Source organism: Lepeophtheirus salmonis, chromosome 1, assembly GCF_016086655.4.
Source record: "Lepeophtheirus salmonis chromosome 1, UVic_Lsal_1.4, whole genome shotgun sequence".
NCBI classification, from domain to species: domain Eukaryota; kingdom Metazoa; phylum Arthropoda; class Copepoda; order Siphonostomatoida; family Caligidae; genus Lepeophtheirus; species Lepeophtheirus salmonis.
This window is the reverse complement of record NC_052131.2, coordinates 40,191,745-40,208,615: the sequence shown is the minus strand read 5'-3', so window position 1 is coordinate 40,208,615 and position 16,871 is coordinate 40,191,745. Positions and strand designations below refer to the sequence as shown.

Here is a 16,871-nt window from a genome sequence, read left to right as displayed (position 1 = left end):
TTGTACTAACAAGATAATCTTTTGAAGCTCTTATGTTTCTATAATTTATCTTTTGTTTTATTTTCCAACTTTGAATGAATATTTTTTGTGTCATAAAAATCTCATATTTGAAATAAGTGTACAAGTTTGAAGATAAAAGATGCATATGTAGTTTAAAAACTTAGTTGACTATTGTCAAAATTAAAATGTCAAATGCAAATAAATGATTTTGGTAAAAATATTTTGTATCAGGTGTTGAAGCAACATGAATTAACAACAAAAAGATAATGACATTGTATGATATTTGAACGTCAGCTGGATGTAAGTTTTTGTTTTCATAGATTTTTGTAAGTAAAGTAGAGAAAGGTTAATTTCCCTCCAAGAAAGGTCAATTTTTTGAACCTAAGAGGTTATAGAATAATAATAATAACTAAAATTATTGTTACTGAAAATAAATTACGAATCCAAAATGCATTTTTTTTCTTCTGATTTTTAACTTGACGCATGTGTAAAATTTACGTGAAGGATTTCATTTATCGAATGTCTCATCTCTTCAAACAACATAAAGGTAGAAGATATTTTTCTATGCTTCTTTCCGTTACTTTGTTATGGCACAATGTTACTTCAGAAAATCAAACTTCTAAAACAGATCTATGATTTACAAATACAGAAATGACCCGTATTTATCAAGAAATAGTTTTACATGAATCGATATAAGATATCTGCCTCTAAAATAACAAAATGATTTTAGGTTGTGCAAAAAAAAATGAATAAACTAATAGTGAATTCGTCTCACCTTATCAATCCGGGATGTACATACTAAAAATAAGGAGTAAGTGAGTCTACTCAATTGTAAATATTAAAAGAATAATACTTTAACATAAATTGTTTCCTTATTTGACACAATTCACATCATTCAATTCCATCTATACATAGGCAAAAAAAATGATAATATCTTATCTCTGTGAATATGACATGCAAATTATAAGTCATTCCAGACAATTATAGAAAATCTCCTAACTCTGAAACTGAATTTGTAGGATCTTCAACAACAACAAGGAACAGTCATTTATATTACCGGGTATACCGGTAATTGCATAAATAAGCGGACTATTTGTGCCAAATAATTAAATATGTAATAAAATTCGTATGACGTATTTTTTTTTTGAGAATTATATAATAGAGAATTTATTATAATATAACGGCCATCAGCTGCTATGACACCCTCCAAGCGCCCGTGGAAAGCCTTGCACACATTGATGATGTAATGTTATTCCATGGCTGCCCATTGCTCATTGACGCTAGCCGTCAATGAGTCAAAATTCGGGTGGCGGGTAGCACAGGCCTTCTTCTCAATTTGCCACCACACACTGTAGTCAAGGGGATTCAAATCAAGTGACTGAGGTGGCCAAATGTTTTTGTTACAAAATGGCATGTTGGCAGCAAGCCAATCCTGAGTCATTCCAGAGGTATGGGCAGGTGCGCCATCCTGCTAGAAGATAAAGGGCCCCCATTAGAGATCTTGAGGGCTTATGGAAGGACCTTGTCCTTCAAAATCTCCAAGTAGGCCTCTGATTTAAGTCGGAAACCAGTTTTGAACCAAATTAGATCCATTTTTGCCCCATTTGATGTAATGGCACCAAACATCATCACAGATGCTGGATGTTTGACTTTGGTGATTGTCTGAAGCTCCTCAACCATGTCCTTGTTGTCATTGAAGGCCACCACACGGGCACTTTACCTGTTGAATACTGGATCAACAGTGAAATTCTTTTCTAAAAAATGCAAATTCGATCCATTATGGGCAAATGATTTCCAATACTAGCAAAGTGTAGCAGATATGTTTTGTTCCAAAAGTACTTATTAAATATAATTTAAAGGGCTGATAAAGCAAAAACGAACTATGGGGATACCTATTTTATGACAGTGGCTCAGGGGGGTTAGTGGGACACTTTTGAAGGCTCTTATCGAACATGAAAGTTTCTACTACTATACCTTAACTCGAACATATAAACTTGACCAGTTCAATAATTCTGAATCATGGGGCCGAGGCTCATCATTTGGCCGTGAATGTAAGCAAATTTTCTACAAAAAATAATAAATTCTTCTTCCCTTCGGTTAGCGAGGGATGCAGTATAGTCCTGCTGGAACACATAGTTTCCCTCTGGGGAGTTGGATTTCACCCAGGACAAGAGCACCTCCTTGACGACGCCCTGATACTGATTGACTTCGATTTTTATGACTTTCGGGAACCAATGCCTCTGATGCCACGATTCTCAATATCATCGCAGAGGCTAGGAACATATTCTGGTTGACTGGCGGAACCTCATCGATGGCGTAGGCGAGGTAGAGGTCGTTCTTGGAGTTTCTTGACTAGTCCACGGTCCAGTTTTTCATGCATTGTTACTATGCTGGGTGCAAATCAAATCTGTCCTACTTTGCCTTTTGGCTTCCATCTCGACAATAAAAAAAACCGATTTTTCTAAGTTGTAGCTTATTTGAAGACTAATACTCACTGAATTATTGTGTTAAAAAATCTTGAAATATAGTTGTCAAATGAGGTATCCATGACAACGTCAAAGTGAAAGTCGCGATTTGCTGTCGTACAGTGAATAGGGTACTACGGTACGATTGGAATGCAGTACGGAACAGAAATAATGGCTGAACGAAGAAGACCGGAACGTTTAACGGAAAGCCAAAATTTCGGAACGCTTACAAACCTGTATATTACAATCATTTTCCAAAAATTTGCACTTCTCTCCCGATATCTACCTAGGGTTATAATACCTTAAATCGACTCATTTAGTAATTTCTTATGTAAATATTTTGTGATAAATCTAAATTTGTTGATTCTGTTGGAAGAGGAGGCCTCAATTATTCTCTGTATTTAATGTAGGTGATCTATATATTTAATGAGAGTATGTGTATGTTTTTCTTCAATTACGGTCAAAATAATTGGTGGATTTCCCTGAAATTTTTAATATGGGTTCTTAAGCCTCCGAAAACGGTTCTGGTTACATTTTTCACTGTTCACTAACAAGAGTTATGAAATAGTACCCTAGGCTTCCTTTCATATACATTTAAATAGAAAATATCAAATCAAAATAAAGGATTGAGCAAGCTTGAATCTTCCCAAGAACAGGTTCAATCTGTTTATTTATAACTAATTATCAATTATGGTAATTATTTCATTACTGATTATCTAAAAACTTCCGAACTATTTTTTTGTTATTCAAAATATGATTGAATATTAAATAATAGTATATCCCTCTGAACATTAAGTAAACCTGTTTTTTGAGGATTTTATATGTTAAGTGTACGCTGTATACAAACAAAGTAATTAAATATTACGATCAATCTCGACTATATATTATAATTTAATAATGGAACGCATTTTGATCCGCAAACGACCTCGATTGGAATACATTCAAGATATGGGTGATAGTGATACAAGATCAATCAATATCAAAAGATACAGCCACCACTTCATGATTGGAAAAATATGAAGAACATGGATCGAATGGGGGAGTTGATGGCTTCATTGAAGATATGGATGCAAATACAAATGCAAATTCAAGTGTTAATATATCGAACCAAGATTTTATTATTGATGTCAGTTCTCATCCAAGAGATGATCCGCGACAACCTTTGCTTTCAAGGCATCCCTCAAGACAATATGGTACTCAAATGCGTTGTTTTAACAAAGGTTTGTTTGTTCTTTTTAACTGGCAAGAATATAATGTTACAAAGGATTGTATATTCTGTTTTGCAAGCCATCATTTTCTGAACAAAAATTGGAAGGGATGTATCCATGTTTTCCATTAAAAAACTAAAAACTTGGATGTGCTGGACTGACCGATTAATTATGGAGATGAGGCTTCACTTTTCCTTGGAAAACAATAATATAATGAAAGGAGTTCAGGCACTTTCCCCAAGGCATTCAACTTTCTTAGGCAAGAATGTGCTCTTACCCATGACAATGCTTTATGGAATTAATGAAGACGATTTGACTGTGGAACTTCATCATGTGTGACGAATCATGGAAAGAAAAGCCCTTCAGAGACAATGTTCAAAAGATTTTTTCCATCTCTTTCGTCCTTATAGAGAGGATTTTATCGATTTATTTAAGCTAATTGGCATTTCTTTAACCCTTCCTGTAACATCAGTTAGCTGTGAAAGAAGTTTTTCATGCATTAAGTAACTAAAAAAACTATTTGAGAAATAGCAGTGGGGATAATCGTACAAATGATTTAGCTATGCTATCAATAAATGTATCAAGAGTATGGAGAATTACGAAATTATTGACAAATTTTCCCTAAATCACAATAATAGACAAATTATACTTTTGTAAATAAATATTTACTTAGAAAAAAAATAGGTGATATATGTTTTTGATGTTGTCGTATAATTATTAAAGCAATATAATACTGAAATAAAAACTTTATAGGTTGTATATTTTTTTATTGTTGCTTTACTTGAAGCATATAAAATGTTTATTAGCAAAAAAAGTATCAATTATAGTAAGCATCTAAGTGTATTCCATAGCACTTACATGAAAAATTTCATATAGTCCCCTAAAAAAATATATTTTAACTAGAATTATTTTGGTCAGGATGAAAAAATTTTACAGCGAAATAGGAGTTTTTTTTGGAATGATTTATTTTCTTTAAAAAAAATCATTCTGGCAAATTATTCAAGCAGTGTATAGCTATGGATTTGCTCAATTTTTTCAGAAAATTGTAATTTTTTGTGAATAGCTGTGGATTTTTGAAAAAAAAGTTAGATAAAATTCAATCATTGAAATTTTTTCGCGAGAAATTTAACTTTTTGTCAACAGCAACTAATCTTTGATATTTTTTTTGCTAAAAATTAATTTCTGGTTAAAAGCTATGGATATATATATGAAATGAAACCGCCAATGTACATTCCTTGTAATATTTTTGATAGAATAAGGCAAAAGCGTTGTTTACATTTATATTACAGAGAGTGGATCCGTATTGCGACAAAACAATACAACTCCTTGTAATTATCACATAGAGAAGACACCAACGCCTCAAGCAATATATACTTATGTTAGCCCAGGCTACAGAAACTCACAAAACTTTATGGATAGCATATATATTTTGGTGTGTTCATGCCCTATCGTACCTATGTACAATATTTGATTTGCAAATGAGTTATGTTAATATTTTATTGAATTTAAATATGATTATTACATACATTTGGATATATTCGTCTCTTAGGCAGTACACATATGTGCATTGTACATATGGCAATCAAATCAATAATGTTGAAATTTATATGTAAGAGCGACTGGTGTAGGTTACCTTAGTTGTGTGGGTACACCTATTAGTGAGCTACTGGGGGGGGGTACTCTTTCTTGGTCACAAAATCACAGCAGTTCTCCTTAAGTTAGGCCTTGTTGGTCACATGGGAGGTTGCAGAGTCCTTCTGCCACACCAGCGACAACCTTGGCTACTTGGGTAATCCAGGGTATCACAGTCTTCTCCATCACTTGTATACAGATATTGGAGTACTTATAAGTATTATGCATTTCCGTTCCTCCCACTAGAACTGAATCTCAGGCAGCTCCGAGTATTCTTCTTCCATTGTTATGAAATTAGACTGAATGAATGTTTTTTGTCCTTATAATTTGTTGAGATTGTTACAATAATATATACAGGACAATGACATTTGGTTCCAGGGCGATCGAAAGAAGGTACAGAGTTCCTATTCGAGGTAGTTAATACCTTAGTAGATGATAATAAAAATCTAAATATCTAATACTTTTTAGGGAATAGAGAAAGGAATGAAATTAATGATAAATCAAAATATTTTATCCGTCTACTTTATTTTTTTTTTAATTAAAAAATAAACTTAAAAGATGATTCAAATAAAAAAGGGATTATAAGAAGATTTATATTAATTAATTAACTTTCATTCAACATTATATGAACATTGTACATATATTTATACAAGAAGCGACAGACTTTGAGTACAATTTTTCATAAATTCCTTGTTTATTAACAAATAGAATAAAAGATATTATGTACACATAAATTTTAATTCGTTTCCTAAGGACTAAGGAAAATAATTTTATTATAATGTTTCTCATTAATAAAGAAGTCATTCATATTAATTCATCATTGTATACATTTCTTCGCAAAAAAAAATACTTTAGTTTGTTATATTAGTATCAAATTTCTTTCTAGCCTCATAGAAAATATTATAAGTTGCGTGATATTTCAACACTTTAATACTAATAAAATTATTTTAACTTTAAGATATAATATTTTATGTACATACATATATTTAGTGCATTCCAAAACTATACAAATAATTTTTGATATGTGACTAATTATAAGGTATTTATGATTATAGTTGATAATTAGTAGCTTTTTAACGCTAAAGCGTAATATAATTACAAAAAAAGTTATGATACTTTGGTCATTCCATCAAGAATGTGCAGTTTATTTTTTTTTCCATCAGAACATGATAAAACATTTTATTACTGAAAAAAAAGACAAAAGCGGAAGGGGCTAGGGTAATATGAGAGGTTTAATTTTTTCATATAATCAAAATCTTACACAATTTGATTGTGTGTGTCTTTAATGGTTAACCACAGCCTTGGGCCTAGGAGGTTGACACCTTGCTGGGTTCCTCTTTTGAACCTGATCAGGCTAAGACGAGGTGCCGTTTTTCGAAAGTATACTTCTTCGATTGTTATGGTCATTTAAGGAAGCCTTATTCTATACCCAAAACACAAAAATTGTTTTTTGGAGCTCATAAAGACAAAGATAGAGGGGTTGACTTATAAATCAAAAAGTGACTGGTGTGGTGGAATGTTTATTAAGCATCTTCAAACTGAATGTTATTCTTAGGTTTATCCGGATGAAGTATGCATACATAAATTACTTAAAATGTAAGTATATTAAAGGTGTGTTATCCAGCGTTGCATGGCAGGTATACATAAGACTTTTTTAAATACCTTTAAGGTCAATATATTCCAAACTAGGTCAGACATTACCTGATAAGCTCATTACATAATAAAGAGTTACCATGACTTCAATAAAGAATAAATATTTCAATGTCGACCTTCACTTGCATATATATATATATTAATATAAAGAAGATACATAGTCTGGTAGTATTCGTCTATGAAAAATCTCGTCAGTGGCACTCATAATGCTTGTTTGTTTGTTTTTTCATGATGATTGAGAGTTGTGAAAAAGAGGGAACAATGGATTTGACATACATATCCTTTAATTGATCCTTACTACAGTCTCAAAATTAAGAGTGTTTAAAAGGACAGTATTGTATGATGAAATTAGATTTATTTTAAGGAGTTGTGGATTTATGAATTTTTTTCAAAAAAAAAAAAAAAAAAATATTTCAATAGCTGTAGAACTTTTTGAGATATTCTTCTAAAAAATTTAATGTTTGAATTTTTTTCATATCGGCTATGGATTTTTGAAATTTTTTTCCCAAAAAGAAAATTAATTTCTTGTGAATAACTATAGATTTAAAAATAAAAAAATTAATATTTGAAATTTTTTCCAAAATATTAATTTTTGATTTTTTTTTTCGAAAAAATTCCAAAAATCTATTAATATACTTTAATGGCTTTATTTTCATTATAATATACATAGGTAATTCAAGAGAAGTATAATATTGAAATATTGTAAAAAGTGTGAGTATTAAGTGGATTTATTCTTTTTACATATATATTTTTATTAGAAAAAAAAAATACGAAGCCCATTTGCAGAAAAAAACATTCAGGGTCGTCTTTAACTTATTCTTGATGAACTGGGATATTATACATCCCTTGATTTATAAAAAAAATTATTTCTTTGAATCTGTATTTTATTGTCAATACTTTTCAGTATGCCCCTGAAGCATTAAATCTATACAACTCTTTATTTATCTGGATAATGCTTTTTTTTTAATCTATTATTCTACTTAGCTATTTTTTAATCAAGGATTAGTGGATATTAGTGGTTAATTAATAACATAGTAGCTTAAAAGTCGTTCCTTATGATTTCTTGGATTCTTCTTTTTTTTAATAGAGGGACTCAACCCATAGAGATAAAATCTATATAACTTATCATACAACGGTAGCTGCAATAATATAACATATATAACAGCTTTTATTCTATATAATGTACGCAACCTCATCAAAAATGGATGATTACTTATTTGATCTCCAAAATTCGGTGAAGGTGCTTATATTATAATAATAACAAATTACATCTTTTTAAAATCCTATACTTATGTTTTGAAGATTATTTTAAAATAAGAATTATTTTTCCTTTATGTCTTATTTTCATACTAGTATTTTTAGGATTTTACTTGATATTTACGGGTGCAAAATGGAAGGAATATTTTAAAAATGCTCACTGACAGAGGTTTAATATAATTTTTTATTTAGAAAAAATGTTTATTTTATCTTATATTCACTTTTTTAGAAGAGGTTGATTAGTTACTTCTAAAGGTAAAAATAATACCATCAGCACCTCTAACCGACAAAAAAGTATTCTCTTTGCTAACTAAATATGGCCAAAATTGATCTTGTGTTCATTGTTTCGTCATTTGGTCGAGTTTTAGTCCTGAGGTAAAATATGTGATTAGAGAAAAATATAGCAGGAGTAAAGATATAAACGATAGATTCTTTTTAAAGATTTTTTCTGTTAATTATTAATTTTTTCTGCGTTCAGGTGCTCAAAAATGAGCACCTAGTATGAATAGTAATTTTCCACTCAATCTCCAGCCTTGGTATTACAATACTAATTTTATAAATCCATGAACTATTTGGCTCTGATAGAGGAACAATATCTCATATTTTATTTGTTTGGCACGATGTTTAATGACAAGAGGCTCTAAAATATCCTAAAAACTGTTAATGTCATTTATGGAAGACAATGATAAGTTAATGAGAAAAAAGAATGCAATGTATTCGGCATAAATATTATGCATAGATATACAGGGGTGACCATGAGTTTTAAACCTTTTTTAATTTTTTATATTAAGTGACAGATTGATCGTAAATATTTTAGAAAATGTATTAAATTTTATTCCATATTTTATAAATTATTGAATATAACAGCCTCCTTTATCGACTACCTCCCTTAGACATGATTGAACTGCTTCACATGCTTCACGCACCATAAATTGGGGAAGTTTCGCCCATTCCTTCTTAATTGAGTCATGAAGATCTTCCAAATTTAAATATGGACGAGGATTTACCTTCGACTCGAGATACCCCTACACAAAGTAGTGGAAGGGGTTAAAATTGGGACTCGAAAGGGGCTACATAGATTTTTCCCAAAAAGGAATATTTGTTTTAAGCCACTCTTGTCATTGAACCATGGTATGCATTGGAGATCCATCTTGCTGAAAGGTCCCCTTAATCATTTTAAATGAATTGGTTTTAAGCCACGGAAGGACCACTAGCTCCAGAACATATCAAATGTAGTCACCCATCTTCATACGGATGCCCTCTAGAATAAAACCAAAAGAAGCTTATCTCTTTTACATGACATCTCTCCCAAAACTAAAAGGGATCGACTACTAACCCGTTTTGGAATTGTTCTTTGGCCTAAGGATACATCTTTCGATGATGAGGCCAGGATTTGGTCGTTTTGACAATTGAATTTTTGATTTAATGTTCCAAGACTTGTCGAACATATGGTTCCGAATCGGAGTCAAATCCAAGGTTTACTTCTGAGAATGTATGGTTTTTCTAATGACCTTGTAGTTAGAAGATGATAAGCAATTTTTTCATGGAGTTTATTATGGTCTAAAGATCCGGAGTTTGCCCTTCTTTTCTGTTAAAACCTAGGGGCAGATTTCCTTATACATTATCCTTCTATTTATTACTGTACTTTTACTTATCAAAGTAATCCTTTTTGTGGTATCTACTCACAGTGACCTTTTTTGCTCACTCACAACCTCTTCTTTCTGATAGAACAGGAAACAATCGACACTTGGGGGGCTTTAAATCCTAAAAAGGGGTTATCGACAACATTGTGATAACAGCAGTAGCAAGAGGAAAATGACGACAGTTCAAAGTCTACAAAAAGAATGATCAAACTATTTTAATATTATATCCAACTTTATAAACAAGTGATATACTATAAACTTTTAATCAATAATATGAATTACTGTAGTTCAGTTTTCTTTTTTCAGTCTATATAAATCATAAAATAAGTTTAAGATATAAAAACGACTAATAATATTATTATATAAAGACTAAATTTATAGAGAAAAGTAATCTAACTTTGAGATCCCACCCTGGGAGCTATGATAAAAAAGCCAACACGATTTTTGGCACAGTGACACCCCTAGTTATGTAAAACAAATTTCCTAAGGTTTCATATTCGTAAGAGTTGGGCTATTGTAATTGATTTTTTTTTTAAATCAAATTTGAGGTCATAAATAAATTTAAATATTCTAATTTTGACTTCATTTTTGGAATTCTCATACTTCAAAATAGTGAAGTACCAAATTACCTGGCGATGAAAAATGGGCCATTTACGAGAACAACAGCCGAAAAAGATTGTGGTCAAAGCACGGTGAAGAACCTCACAAGATCGCCAAGCCCAAATTAACGGCTAAAAAGATTATACTTTGTGTTTGATGGGATTGGAAAGGAATAATTCACTAGAACTGTTCCCATCGGGGTAAAACACTCAATTTGGACTTATATTGTCAAAAATTAATCTGTTTGAAGTAGGTGATCCACCAGAAGCAGACAAAATTTGCCAATAGAAATGGTGTTGTATTCTATCAAGACCCACACATCTTTAACGATACTCCAGGAGCCCAGAGAGCTTTGAAGGGAGGATATATTGCACACATCGCATATTCCAGACCTGTTACAAAGTGAATATCACCTTTTCAAACATTATTAAATTTTCTTGACGGTACAAAAGTGGCCTCAAGAGAAGCTTGTGAAAATTAGCTGGTTAGGTTTATTACCAATAGGGACGTAGACTTCTTCAATCGTGGAATCCAAAAGGTCTTTGTTTTTAGCATTTTTTTGGAAAAAAAATACTAAAATCCATAGCCATTCTCAAAAAATTAAATTTTTAGGTAAATAATTTAAAAGATTAGATTTCTAAAATTTGAAAAAAAAAATCGCAAATCAGCTATTCACAAAAAAATAAATTTTTTGAACAAAATTTCAAATATCCACAGCTTTTCACAAGAAATTAAAATTATTTGAAAAAATATTAAATTGTTTTCAAAAAATTTCACAAATCCACAGGTATTCACAAAAATTAAAGTTATTGGAAAAAAATTTATAATATTAAATTCTATGGGAAAAAAACTTAAAATATTATACTTTTTGGGAAAAAAATTTAATTATTAAATTTTAATTTTTTGGAAAAAGAAATTCAAACATTAAACTTCAAATATTACATTTTCTTGAAAAAAATTTCAAAATTCCACAGCTATTAACAAAAGATAAAACTTTTTGGAAAAAAAATTCAGTCCCTCCAGCCCACCCCCTGCAGACAACCCTGAATTCTTGTCCTTGTCTTTGCTAGATACAGAGTGTTAATTTCCTTGCTAATAGCTAATCTAATAAAACATATTGACTGCTAAGCTGTATTTTGCCAAACATTATTCCAATTGCCAATTATTCTGATACTATGTTAATTTTCGCTTTATTTTTTACATACCGCCAGGTCGCATGATTTAAAGCTCTAGGCATGCATAAATAGGTACCTAATGCAAAAAGCATTGCATTTTCTACTTATTGTAGCCTACACATACATCTAGAAGAAATTGTATAAGCTTTTGACGTTATTATATAATGATTTGATTTGAAATATGACTACTTTTAAGTAGTGATGGGAGGGTTAATCGGAACCAGGAATCCAAGAACGGTTTTGGTGTCGCCGGGTCGCCTTTAGAGTGTATTATATTGAGAGAGAGTCACCTTCCAAGGACTGTAAAAAAACCGCTCGCCCATGTTATTCGTGACTGCAAGTAATTGTCGATAATCTGACATTTTAGTGTGAGTCTATTAGAAATTACTAATGTCTAATAGATTCACACACTATCTAGGGAGAGGGACAACCCAAGAGGGGGGAGGGGGGAATATTGTTGTAATGACGTTGTTCTTCCGTTCAGAATTGTATCCAAATAATTACATAATTACAAATTCTAATTTTAAAACCATTAAACTCTACACAAATATAGCTTAACGAATTTAGTTTTTTTAAATCCGTTCCGTGATTGTTTAATTGTATTTATTTTTTGATTAGATTATTATTTCATTAATTTGTCAAATCCTCTTTTTTAATAGTGTTTTCTATTTATTTTCTCAAATCCTTTTTTTTCTTTTTTGTGATTGCTTTATTTATAACATATAGTGTCGACTTTTTTCCTTTACGTTTATAATAATCTGACTGTAATAATAATGAATTATTGCAGAAAGGTACATATAAAAAAAGGAATTGTTTTTTTTCTTGAATATTTAAAATTTAATTTGATTTTGTACCAAAAAAAAATTCATTTTGTCTAAACAACTATGTATTTGTGAAATTTTTTACCAAAAAACTTTATTTTTTGTGAACAACTGTGAATTTCGGAAATTTCTTTGTTGAAAAAATTTACTTTTTTGTGGGCAGCTGTAGATTTTGGAAAAAAAAAGCCTCAAAATTTTATTTTTTGGGAATAGCCATGGGTTTTTTTAATTTTCGTAGGGAATTTTTCGAAAAAAATTTAAATATCTAATGGTATACTTGAAAAAAAAAGTCAAAAAAGAAATATAATGAAATTTAATTTTTAGAAGCACCTCCTCCCCCCCAATAAAAAAATATAATCCTGTAGAATATGATATTTTTTTAACTATTATTTAAAATATTCAAGAATCGTCATCATGAATTTTTACTTGAATTGCAATGGAATCGGCATCGGGATTTTTTGGAATCGTCCCATCTCCACTTTTAAGTTTTATAGTTACATCTTCATATCTATATAAATAGACATGTGATGATGTCATAGGTAAATATATATATTTAACTTGTGTAATTCAAATATTTTTAAATAAAAATCTTCTGCATAAAACTTCACATCCATATAATATTATGTTTACATAACATAATAACCTATGATATGTAGGGAAGACCCGGTACAGTTTATAAAACACACATTTGAAGTGGAACAAAGACATTTGCTGGAATTACTCCGATGTCGATCCTCAATTCCCCCCGATTTCATTTAATCAAAATCATATTCCTTAGGATAAAAATGGGGATATTGTGATAAAGATTTATACTAAAGGAGAGGCTGAAACAAATGAATTACGTGTCCCTATACTGCAGGCCTTTTGGTTGCATGTCAAGGAGCTTGTTATCAGGGCTGTGGGATTACCAAAAGTGTCAAAAAAGAGTGCAAAATAACTTTAAAGCCTCATTCAAAAGAGCCTTGAAAAATGGAGATGTGTTTCTTGCTTCAAAAGTGGCCTCTCCAGACTGCACACTCACAATACTCTTTCCACAGGTTTTTTTATAGCTCTTTGGACAGTTTGATGTGAAACCTCGAGATCTCTTGCATGGGCCCTCATGGGCTGCCTGAGTTGTTTTTTTTACACTTCCGGATCCAGTTTGGCCTTTTTGACCCTCACTTTCTTCCTCTCCAACGTTTTGGACGTCCTGGAGACGCTAAACTGCTTGGAGAGCGCGAATGGAAATGCGTCAATTATTATCGAGTGTCATTTTCTCAATTTGTAAATGAATTCATATTTCAATATATTGAAATATGAATTCATTTCAATCACCCAGCCTTCATTAATTATTGAATTAGTAAGTGTTGAGATTTCAATGTACCACCCGGTATTAGTTTGTAAACAAAACAACAGAGTGTCACACCGTCTTGCGGTAAAATAATACAACTCCCTGAAGGATAATATTATTGGATAAATAATATAGGTACAGAGGGTACTGAGAACATTTTTCTCAGCAGTTGACATTTTTTTAAACAACAAGCTACCGAATGTCACACCGCTTAGCAAAGAATTTTTTTTTTCAATTTGTTGATGCCCTTTTGAATGTAACGCCATGTTTGGGAGTCACATTGAAGAAACTTCATCAAATGGCTTGAATATAAAAAATAACTTAACACCTGTATTGAATGCTACTTGATGAAAAAGAAAAACAGTCATATTTGTATTGAATCAAATACACGGCGCCAGAACTGTATAATTATCCTTAATTTTATATTTAAAAAGAAAAATATTATCATAAAACATAATATTATAGTACCCCTAGATGGCCGACATCTACAATGCTGACGTCACTTGACAACGCTCTAGAGACAAATAACGTCGTTTTTCTACACAAGTAAAACAAGACTGACAAAAGCAAGTTCGTCAGATAAAAAACTAAATTCGAAAATGGAGATTAACTAAAAGTAAAAAACTTTCAATAAACTTTATTTTAATTATTTAAAGATGTTAATCGTTAACAAAAAGACAGGCTAGAATGATTTTTCTCCATATTACTGCTGTATTTTTCAATTAATTATCGTCAATTGCTTTCAGCAAATTATTCTGATGAGTCCTTGGGAGGCATTGCAAATTGTACTTAAAGTAGCAACAATTCATTTTATTTGATAAGGCCATATCAGGCCCAAATTAAGTCTTATGAATCAAATAAATGTTCCATAGTATAGTAAATATTCTTAAGTATATCTGCTCAACCTAGAACTTTGAATACAAAAATTAAAATTGACTTAAATCGGAATATTGGGATGTAGGATATAAAAATTGAAAGGGTATTTTTCCTTTTCTTGATTTTTTCCGGATTGGATTTGTGCTAACACAACACAGATAGAATTTTTTTATTTAAAAATTTGGTATGTCTAAAACAAATACTCTTTATTTTACAAAGTATTTCAACTGTCTCTGGTCTTCCCTACATATTAAACTACATAATATTAATATTATATACTTCAAACTCATGGTATCGGTGTAACTCAATATCATTATTGACGAATATAATTATGAATTCATTGAATAATATATTTAACTTTATTTTACTCATAGATTGATAATAAAAAGAGCCCATTAAATTTACGATAATCATTCTTTTTGCTCCTTTGACACGTTATACTATTGGGCTATGTAACTATTTGTACATGAGAGGTGAATGCATCATACATATAGCTGCTATCTCAGTGCTTCAATGAAGCAGAATGTAGTTTTTTGTGATTTATTAGTTAAATAAGGAAATACATACCCGAGATTTAATGAGCTATTGCCATCTTGGGAAGAGTTTGGAAACTATTTTAAAGTTTGATATTAAATTAGGTATGTGTCCATAACAAGCCTATTTCACGCCCTTAAACATACTTTATGTAATATGCGTACTTTTATGTGCATTGTGTTTATTCAATACTTGTCAGGTATTGTGTCGTACTAGAGTTTCTCTCACTAGATCCTGTTTTCCCAGGATTTCTCAGGGTTTTACACATACATGAAAATCCCGAGAAATCCTCCATTTTAATTGTATATATTTCATTAAATCAAACGTTAAATACATATTGACGAATCACTCGGTTTGATACTTGGAAAAATGAAATAATATGTACTACCCAACAATCAACTCAAAAGAATCACATACTATTTGCTATATTTTGAATATAATAATGTGTTTTTGAAGTAGTTTTAGATGTAACATTTCAGATGTCTCATATTTTTATGAAGAGAGTAACATGAATTATAGTGATGTGTAGTGATGAAGATCGTGATTATTTTGAGTTTAAAAAAAAACAGTATGTGATGTGATATTTGAGATAACTCATATCATTATGTTGAGAGTTACATGGATCATACCACGGTCATTCCTAGAAAAGAAAGTATACTTTATATATGTATGGACTTCAAAAAATATTCCTAAGTCAGATGAAGGGATTGTAATACTATAATGTTTACTTATATAAATCACTGCAACTTCATCTGAACAATTAAATTAACATTAAATATATATATATTTACATTATACAGCATTTATTATTTACTTACGGGTTCCCATTATAAATACTCAAAGACAATTTTTCGGGAAATGAGAGAACCTAGTACATACATCGTTCAATGACTGGTGTCTTTTAGTGAATGAAGGTTGAAGTAACATCATCGTCATCAATTGTTATGTATTATATAATATACAAATATATATTTGGTATTTTTTTTTTTTTCAGTATGTATTTAAAACATATTTATGGATGTAAGTACAACGCGACGAACGTATCAATTTCAAAGTATGAACATAACATATGTATGCATATAGTACGTAGATATTAAAGACTGGATATCAGATATCGTCAGGGGGGAAGGGGGACTAATTAAACTACAAATTATATTACATGAGAAAGATCTGTATGTATCATGTACATATTTTTCAATACATGAGTACTTATTAAATCAGTCTTTGTTAATGATAAATACTTTTGAAAGAGAGCAAAAATTAGTCATATATCCAGGGAAATAGTCATTAAGCGGGATCTCGAGAAATGTCGGAATCCTGTAAGTGAGTAATAAATACTTTGAAATTTGAGTATTTCTTTATTCTAAGTATCAAATGTACATAATAGGTAAGTATAAAAATGAAGTTGTAGTAAAGTTCCATCATTCAAAATATTTTGGTACTTTGTACGGCATAATATATTATCGATGCTTATACCATATAATTTGCAAGGTATAAATCAAACAACTTCAAGCCGAGTCATTCTTTAATATGTATTTAACTTTTAATTTAATGAATATTTATATATTAAATGTGAATGTCTGTGTGTACGTTTGTTTGACCTTCAGTCACGGCCAAACAAACGGATTTTGCTGATTTTTTTCATGTAGGTTCTTAAAGGGTCCAGAAACGGTTGTG

General features: G+C 30.7%; 1 long non-coding RNA gene across 1 annotated transcript; it reads right to left on the bottom strand.

Annotated features, from left to right (window-relative positions):
* Positions 1 to 9,752: 9,752 nt before the first annotated feature.
* Positions 9,753 to 16,224, bottom strand: LOC121127974 (uncharacterized). The gene is made up of 3 exons (XR_005867998.2): positions 16,013 to 16,224; positions 15,228 to 15,834; positions 9,753 to 10,048 (listed from the first exon to the last, which is right to left on the bottom strand). It is a non-coding gene; the product is annotated as an uncharacterized lncRNA (long non-coding RNA).
* Positions 16,225 to 16,871: the final 647 nt, after the last annotated feature.